Here is a 9,887-nt window from a genome sequence, read left to right on the forward strand (position 1 = left end):
CTGAACAACAACAACTCTGCTTCCCTGGGCAGGGAATACACTTGAACGACTGTGTAGCTCAGATGGTGAAGAACTGCCTGTAATGCAGGAGACCAGTGTTTGATTCCTGGGTCAGGAAGGTCCTCTGGAGAAGGGCACAGCAACCCACTCCAGTATTCTTGCCTGGAGAATCCAGGGACAGAGAAACCTGGCGAGCTACAGTCCATGGGGTCGCAAAGAGTCGGACGGGACTGAGAGGGACCAACACTCAGAAACAACAACGTCTACAATTTTCCATTCAATCAGCTGCGAGACCAGAGTGTGTTACCTGAGTTTCACCCAACTTAAGTCTCCTTGTCTCTGGAATACATAATCTAACAACTGTCAATGTCACTTTGTAGACTGCTCATTAACAGTTTACATTTACGTTTACATAAAGCATAAAACTGGGGAAGGAAATGGCAGCCCACTCCAGTGTTCTTGCCTGGAGAATCCCAGGGACAGAGGAGCCTGGTGGGCTGCCGTCTATGGGGTCGCACAGAGTCGGACACGACTGCAGTGACTTAGCAGCAGCAGCAAAGCGTATAACAGTAGACATGTAACAGTATTCTTGTTTCTGAGATTAACTGCTAGCAAATATCAGGTTGTCACTATTTGTGGGATTTCCATTGGAGCCAAAGCAGTTTGTATTATAGCAACTGGGAATAATTACCTCTAAATATCAAGAAAGATACAGGATTCTTTTTCATCACTGTCATGAGATGCAAATACCAAGAGGCGTCAAACAAATGTAGGGCATGTTGCAAAACTTGTTGTTGTGTTAATAGAAGCTATTATGTGAACATTATATCAGTGATTAGAAAATTGCTAACATTCATAAAGAGTGTGAGAGTTCCCCATAGGGATTTGCTTGTGTTTTGTAAGCATGTTTTGCAGAGAAGCAAGTAAAACACTAGCTCTTTAAAAGTTGGGCACGTCCAATAGGAATCCTATTCATCTTCCCTTCCTCAAGAGCTGGATGAGAGGAACTGTTCACTAGCTCCTCTCACTAAGTGTTACTTCTTTCTTTAGCACTGTGGAATCTGGCTTTACCCACATCCTAGGAACCTTCCTCCACCTTTATTTATTGCACATAAACTTTGATTAAATTGCCTTCAGGGAAGGCAGTAAAAAGAAGGGAGTCTTGCAGAGCTAAGAAGATGATACAAAGAATGTGAGCGAGATGTTGGCCCAGGAAGGAATCTTATTCATCAAAATGTTTTCTGAGAGAATAGAAATGTTCATCCAATTGCCTGAATTGTGTACATTGGCATTTCTTTTTAGGTGCAATATTTGTTTCATGCCCACAATCCTGCCTGCAACTTGTTATCCATGCTTTGGGCATGATTTCAACATGAGTTCAAAGAAGAACATGCAGCCAAGGCAAAAAGAAGACATGAGGGAATGTGACGGTTCAAAGGGAGGGTTTCTATGAGGTAGAATGTAACGTTGGCCTCTTCCTTTGGGGAAGAAAAATCTTACGGAAATTCTACTCAGTAATAGGAATTGGTTAGTAAGGAAAAGTGCCTTTTTTTCTTTAATAAAATTATATATTTTAAGGTGTACAACATGCTATTTTGAAATACAAATATACATAGAGAAATGATTGCTACAGTCAAGTTAATTAACACAGTTACTACTTTGTATGTGTGTGGTAAGAGCACCTGAGATGTAATTTCTTGGCAAATTCCCAGTATTCAATGCAATATTATTAGCAATAGTCATCATGCCATACTCTACATCTCTTGACTTACTCATTCTACATGATTGAAACTTTGTACCATTTTACCAACTTCTCCCCATTTTCCTCAACTCCATAAACCTTGCTATTATACTCTATTTATATTACATTTATATTTATAATATTATACCACTATTATACTCTCTGGTTCTATGAGTTTAGACTCTAAATATAAGAGTGATTATGCAGTCTTTTTCTTTTTGTGTCTGATTTTTTTCACATAAAATGATGTTCTCTAAGTTTAAATATATTGCCACAAATGGCAATATCTCCTTCTTTATTAAGACTAATATGTCATTGTATATTTGTGTTATGTGTTTATGTGTATGCATTTTATCTCAATTTATCTATTCATCCATCAATGGACACACAAACAAAAACCCTATTGGGGGGATGTAAATTGGTAGAGCCATTATGGAAAATCATATGAGATTCCGCAACAAATTAAAAATAAAATCACTATATGATCCAGCCTTCTCATTTCTGGGTATATATCCAAAGTAACTGAAGTAAGAACCTCAAGGAGACAGAAGTGCTACCGTGGTTCATGGCAGCGTTATTCACAACAGCTAAGATATGGCAAAATAGCCTTTTGACTGGTCTCTTCAAAATGCTTTTCAAATGAAAACAGCTATTTTTACCAACTTTTTGTGAGAATTGGAGGGAAGGACTATTACCTGAGAAAAGAAAGAGGAAAAATGAAGGAGGCAGGTGCTGTGCCTCAGTCTGCATTTCCACCCAGCGGATCTACATCCTCACAGTGGGACGCTTGCTGTCAGGCTCCTCAGGCATAGTCGCTAAAACCGAAACCCCAAACCTCTACTTGCTCTCATTTTTACCCTCTTGTTCTCTGCCTGTGGGGGCTGAACCCCTCCTCCTGCTTCCCACAGTGTGAGAGGGTCGTCCCGGCCGCCGCAGGCGTCCTCCAGTGAGCAGAGCAACAGGCCTGGCTCTCTGTCACGCCCCGTCTCCCAGCCTCTCAGAGGCCTGCAGAGAAGCGGCCCAGCTGGCAGGAGCACGGGCTGCTGTCTGCCTCTCAGTGTGTGTCTCCTCACAAACTGGCCAGAGGCTGTCATCTGCGAGGAGATGGAGCAGGGCCAGCAATTTCAGCTTACAGTCGACTCTTCTCTGCCCAGCAAGGTCGAGAAATCAAGAAGCAGTTTTCCCTGAGTAGCTCTCATTTTTGGTAGAGGCACACCCCTTGTGTTTTCAGGTCAGGAAACCCAGAGCTGAGCTCTGCAATCGACTCGACGCACACCCGGAATCGTGTTACCGCCGTGCGCTGAGCATGGAGCACTCATGTGCTGGGTGCTCGGTGTGGGGACACAGCTTATGAAAATCCAGCCCTGGTGCTCAGGCTGCAGCTCACAGACTAGCACGGAAACAAGTCTATGGCTCATAGCTTGGGAGCAGAGTGTATAAAAGGAGCATGGAAGAGCATTTAGAAAAACCTCTGGCCTGCAAGAGGTCGCAGAGCGCGTGTGTCCCATAAGCTGTTCCCTTGGCCGTGTTCCCACGCACCATGACGCTCTCCGTGACGGTCTTCTTTTCTGATCAGCACTTTGTCCTGTTCTTCCCTGTGCTGGCTTCAATCTCAGGCAGGCACCCTCCACAGGAGAGCCCCCTGGACTCCAGGCTGGCAACCTCAGCAGTACAAGAGCCAGTGTTCGCCCAGGTCCCAGCAAAGTCCCAAACTCTGACTAGACCCGGGGGTCACACAGCCATGCCTGGAAAGGACTTGCCCTGAGGCCAGGGCATATACTGATTGGTCGGGTCTGGGTCACTCTTACCTCAGTATAGAGGCTGAGATGTTTCCCTAAAAGGGCTCCTGTTAATAAAATGAGGAATAGATTGCAGGGTGGCAAATATAAAAACTGTACACTGCTTGTACCTAGCTCTGGGCTTGTTTCTCTATGCATTAATTAGGTCAATGCTCTTTAGGACAGTTTCGGCAGAGGAAAAGGCAGGGGCTGGAAAGAGAGGGTAAAGGAGGAAAGAAGGGAATTGTCCTGTTGATAAAGCAGCTAGGAGAGCAGCAACCTTGTAACATTTAAGATGTCTCAGACTTGTTTAAAACTTTCTTATTAACTTGACCCATAAGCCAAGACTCATTTATTTGGAGTACCTAATACATGCTGGGCACAGGTCTAAATGCTGTGGAGGTGGCAAGCTGCATGACCTCATAGAGTTCACATTCTAATGGAAAGATAGATAAAAGATGATAGAGATAGATGTAGAGATAGAGACAGATGATGCTAGATATCGGAGGAGGAAGAGGAAGAGAAAACAAAGTAGAGATACTATTTTTGACTTTTGGGAATTTTTACTTTTAGGAAGAAATTAAATATACCTAGTCAAACAGCTAGATGATAGCCCAACACTATATGAAAGTATATGAAAGTACACTGCGGTTGGGGTTTAGTCACTAAATCGTGTCCAACCCTTTGTGAGCCCACGGACTATAGCCTGCCAGGCTCCCCTGTCCATGGGACTTCTCAGGCAAGAATACTGGAGTGGGTTGCCATTTCCTTCTCCAGGGGCTCTTCCCAACCCAGGGATTGAACCTGGGCCTCCGGCATTGGCAAGCAGGTTCTTTACCACTGAGCGCCTGCGAGGCTCCATGGGAGTACACTAGACATGATATAACTAGAGGCTAGAAATGTTGACCATAGGAGAGAGTGGAAGGATTGAGGTTATCTGAGCAAGGTTTGGTGGTATCATTCTCCACGCTCGCAGTGTTGTTTGGCAAAGCTAAAAATGTCCAAGTATTGTAAGAGGAAGGGAACAAACACTGGTTAGTGTTTCCCAAAGTTTCCTGAAAATAAGACTTACCTCAAGTGTTTTTATAAGACTGTTTTCCTGGCCCCTATCCAAAGCTTCTGATTCATATCTTCCCAGGATAGGCTGGGCAGTCTATATTTTAACCAGTACCCTTGTTGCTTCTTATCATCAGGAAATTGTGGGAACCCTTACCTAGGGGGCTGGCAGGTGCAAAGCGAGGTGGAACCCAGTATGTGAGATGTCCTAAGGCCCTCATTCATTCTGAGCACAACTGCTTTTCATTGACTTCTGGCAAGGACTGCAGAACTACTGCAAAAGACCATCTCTTCTTTGGTTCGCAGAATGTGAGGATGCAAGAGAATAAGAGATGGCTACTGGATTTAATAGAAGGTACAGAGAATACACCCCAAGTGCTAGCAGGTCATGTGAAAGGAGACAGATTTTCTCTGCCAAACAGAGAGGGGGCTGCAAAGACTGCAGACCAGAATATCCTGTGTGTGTGCTTCTAATTCAAGTAAGTCCCTCTGTTTTGCATCTAGCCCACTTCCCAAGTGCTCCCCTAGCATACGCTGCTGCACTAACCACGCCTTGTGGATGCACAGTCATCCCCACAGTGGGAGAGGACAGCTGCTCAACAGTCACTGCACCGTGGGCCTGAAGGTGAAGAACAAGCCCTGGATACAGCTTGGGAGGCCTTAGGTAGACAGCAGGGAAGATTCCTGACAAGACAGAAACCAGAGCGGAAATTCTACTAAGGCTATTACTGTACTCCACATCCATAATCTGTCAGGAAGTGTCTTGGGTGTTTGCAACTATATAAATAGCTAAGACCTTAGGGCTTCCTAACTAAGCTTGTGGGAATTAATAGCGTCACTACTTGCTGCTGCAGGTGGAGTCTTAAAGCCTTTTTTCTGATCTCTAGGTAGTTGATGAGATTCAAGGTGGCCAAGATAACCCTGCTAAAGAAGCCATAACCAACGGGGTGAATATTAGAGTTGTTCACAGAAATATTTCTGGTTCTGACTGGACTCACAGTAGGGCTGCAATTCTCTACTCCCTAAAAGGTGAGTGGGGCCATATGATTTACTATGACCAGTGAAATATACTGTTCTTCTCTAGACAGATGCTTTATAAGCTGGTATATGATTGGCTACTGACTTTTCCCCTCGACCACGGTGAAAGGCATGTGGTGGCCGCTGGCTAATCGTTCAGCCTGATCTGAGAGCCAGGCTGCAGGACAGCTGACCTGTGATGGACCTGCTCCATCCAGCAGGGAGAAACTGCTCTGTGGTTTGCCGCCACTGGGATTTGGGAGTTATTGGTTTCTGTAGCACGGCCTTGTCTACAGTTAACCAGTGCTATGGTCAACTAGTCATTCAAATGTAGCAGTCATATGAGCAGGAATTATCAAGTTGCCTTATCAGACAGATAGGAAGAAATCTGTAACTAACAAATCAATAGGACTGAAAATCCCACAGAATGTCTGACTAAAAGCAAGGCCAACCTTTCTTTACTCTTTGAAAATAAAATGCAGCTTTTCATGAAACAAATAGGCTTCTAATTAGGCTAATGAGATACTTTCATTACTAATAGTTTCTTCAGCGTAATTTTTGGTTCTGCTTGCCAGTTTCTTGAGTTGGTTTACATTATTTTTTGGCCTAGGTTTGGCCTAGGTTATTACACTAGATGCCTAGGTGTCTCCTCTGCCTCTGTGACTTATCTCTTTTTATCCTGTTTCCAGGCTTTTTTATTATTAATCTCAATCTCAAACCTCAGTTTACTTTCCTGCTTGCTCCTTATTGCTCATATGATAAAATACTTGTGATATATAAAAAATGAGATAGATCTTTAAATTTTTCTTATAAATGATCTAGTTTTCTTTAATAGTGAGTAAACACAAAGAAAGCTTGGAAAGAATCTGAATTATCTATTAGCAAAATGTTTATGAATAAAGACCCATAACTTTCTCCTAGGTTCCCAACACTTGTTTCTGAGCCAGATGAACCTTAATTCAGGCCCAGGCTCCAAAGGGTCTCCTGCACTGTGTCCTACCAGGAAATCTGGGACAATTCAGAATTCCAGCAATTTTATTGTCTAATGCATTCTTACAATAAACCACCATACTTGAATCTATAACGTCTCCTCTTATAGTGGAAGGAGCCACACTAACACATTCAGCTTCTCTTATATATTGTTTGCATTACAGAAAGCTGGGGTGTATTTTGAATTAGTAACTAACTGTTCTTGGTATACACAGGGTGCAAACTGATTAATTCAACTCTATTCAACAAATGGATTTTGTATTATGCTGTAGTATATGTATATGTCACCAGGTGATCTGAACTTTTAAAATCCCCTCATCTTATTTGAAACAAAATTTGTTATTTTTTGCTTATCAAGTAATAGATAAAATCTATTTCTTATGAAAATGTTATAGTAGCAGGAGAAAAAGATCAAAACATAAATCATATGTAGTCTCACCACCAAATAAAGATTTTAACATTATTTTAGATTTGGAAAATTTCCTTTTAGGAAATAAGATTTCTGGGATGTCTTCCCCCTCACCTTTCAGACTGTAGACAAGCCGCACATAACAGCCATTCCTGAAAATGACTTGAAAGGCCTCACGTGGATAAAATGCACGGTACACTCACTCATCCCAATCCCCATTTACCAGCCTGGGTTCAGTTAGGGAAGCAAAGCTCTTATGAGTGTTATGGGAATAGAGGATTAATTATGGCAATTAGACCTTATACAAATGTGGCCCCTTGCCCTGCTGGGAAGGTGAAAATCTGGAAGTGAAAGCTGAAGGAGAGAAGAAAGAATTGCTAATACATCCTTGTGATGCCCACTAGAAATCTCCTGAAGTCAGAACCTGAAGAGAAATATGAAAAACCAGCCTGTCCAACCACCAAACTGGAACAATGAAGAGGGAGCTTCAAGAGGTATCCTTGGGGAACTGTCATCTCTATGCAGCTATTGCTTCTGCAGATGTACCGGTGGGCCTCGAGCAGGTGGTGTAGGCTTGACAATAGAAGTTCACAAGGCTGAGTCCACGCGTAACAGCCCTGCTGACGTGGCCACTGTTTCTATTAGCCCAATGAGCAAAGATGGGGGCCTCAGAAAAGAGGCTGACCAACATCCACAGAATAGGTCATCCTGCTCACTGGATCATTGAACTTCTCTGCTTTTTTTCTATTTCATCCTTTTGCATAATTTGTAGAGATCTACTTTCTTTTATTTTTTTTAAACCTTTTATCTTACATTGTAGCATAGCTGATTAACAGCGTTGTGATGGTATCAGATGAACAGCAAACTAAATAGATACATAACAAACTATGTATCTATGTATCTATTCTTTTTCTAAACTTCTCTGTGGTGAGACATAAAGATCTTTTCATATTTTGTCTTTTCTGAGAGACCTATCCACTTATTTCTCCCCAAACCTTCTTCCACTAACACTTAATAGTATTCCTTCAAGTCCATAATCGTCCAACCAAACCATTAGACAATGCCCTTGAATCCACATAGTTTCATACTTTGCTTTCTCTCTTTCTAGGCAAAAAAGAATAACCAGGTATACTGCTCACAAGTTCTGCCTACTTGCAGGATGTCCCCCCACCATGTCCTTCAGGCCACTCAAGTCAGGCTGTGTCACCACCACCTACTTTTAGATGCTGCCAGCAAAATCGTCATAGAGCAAGCATGAAGTTTTTTTGTCCTTGGTCAGCTGGTCATAGGGGTATGCTGAGAGAAAGAAGGGAGTACAACAAAAGTGGGAATCATGAAAATTTGAGCCACATGTTCATGGGGCCTCTCAAATAGAGCATTCCCACTTGATGGTGCAGTGCCTGCCCAAGTTTATGGCTCGGTGAATCAGACACTGTTAATGGATTCCCTGCTCAGAAGCACCTTATGTGGGATGCCATAATGGTAACAAGGTATTCTATAAGTCTACAGTTCATCATCAGACATCCAGTCTCTATTAGGGCCAAGCAGCAGGCCGGCAGCTGTTTCTCAAAGGAACTGTTAACTGTAGAGGATAGTCTAGTTTTGCTCTTAAAAGTCTGCACTGTGGTTCTCTAGAGGGGAGCAAAGGCTCCACACAGGTTCTCCACCAGCCAGTGAAGCTCGCTTTTTTCAAACTACATGAAAGAATTCACCTTTCCAGGTCTCCTCCTTTATGCAATACTGTTCTATGGAACTTTATCACTCTCATTTTGATCCCTACTTCCAATGGGGGCTGTTTCTCCTTCCTGTGCCATCACATAACGAGCAAACCGCCTGGGAGACCTGCGCCTTAGAGTGAAACCGAAAGATCACACTTGTCTAGGAGAGGCATGGAAGGAGGAAACAGGGAAAGAGTTTTTCTTAAACTGAAGTCCTCTAGAAGCCCTAAGGCCTCTGTAAAGATCAGCTTTGACTCCTGTGATCTGGTCCTCTGAAGCAGGAGTTGGGGGCATCATGTCTATAAATTCTTCCCTTAGACTGGCAGGCAAGACTCAAAAGAAAACATGATTCAGAAGCCAAGGTTAGAAGGGGCATCTAAAGATCATCAAACACTCAATAAATTAGAACATTAACCCAGAGAGAAGAAAGCCGTATCTCTCCCAGCTCTGTCATTAGCCAGGTGACAGAGGACTGGTGGATCCGGCTCCTAAGTGAGGAAGGCTGACTTCTCAAACATCCTTCTGGGGGAGACATAGTGACAGTCAGGGGAGGGTGGGCTCAGAGTTCCAGAGTCTGAGCTTTTACCTTCCCATCACCTATCTCAGTAAGGTCCAGCAATAATGTGCAATTTCTTTGCTTCGATTGAAATTTCAACCCCGACTGAACCCAGTCAAAAGGATTGGAGGGACATCTGGGATTACAGGAGGTGGGATAAAGAGTGCTTTCTTGCTAATGAAGTGATTTAATTTACTCTGTCAAAACTCTGGTTTAGATCAGATGTCAACTCTTCTGGGAAGCATCCCTGTGTGCCCCAGGTGGGATGTTTTGTTCCTTTCTGAGACCTCCTGCCACAGTCTGTTGCTTATATTTTTTGCTAAGCCCTTCTTTCAATATGCTTTGGATTGCAGTTAATACCCAGGATGTCAGCATTCTCCTTTCACTAGGCCACTTGCTCTCAACCGGGATGTTAAAACTCAGGATGCAGCAATCAGCAACGAAGTGTGTTATAAATTACAACTAAAGGTAGGTACAATAACAACATATAAATGATTCAAGGTGACACTACGATATGTTTCAAGTCTTTCAGGGCTGCTTCAGTTCACCAGCTCTCAAGTGCAATGTCTTAGGTGTAGGAGACACGGGTAGAGAAAGAACAAATGTACCAGGAATTGTTCAG

General features: G+C 43.1%; 1 long non-coding RNA gene across 4 annotated transcripts in view; it reads left to right on the forward strand.

The window, feature by feature from the left end:
- LOC110143777 (uncharacterized) overlaps positions 1 to 9,887 on the forward strand; it is a 527,857-nt gene that overhangs the window by 407,476 nt on the left and 110,494 nt on the right. Inside the window, exons 4-5 of one of the 4 annotated variants that reach the window (XR_011492757.1) lie at positions 5,463 to 5,604; positions 9,619 to 9,733. The exons of the other annotated variants lie outside the window; for them this stretch is intronic. This is a non-coding gene — a long non-coding RNA (uncharacterized lncRNA). The remainder of the gene's footprint in view (positions 1 to 5,462; positions 5,605 to 9,618; positions 9,734 to 9,887) is intronic. 4 annotated transcript variants of the gene reach the window in all.

Source organism: Odocoileus virginianus, chromosome 18, assembly GCF_023699985.2.
Source record: "Odocoileus virginianus isolate 20LAN1187 ecotype Illinois chromosome 18, Ovbor_1.2, whole genome shotgun sequence".
NCBI lineage: Eukaryota > Metazoa > Chordata > Mammalia > Artiodactyla > Cervidae > Odocoileus > Odocoileus virginianus.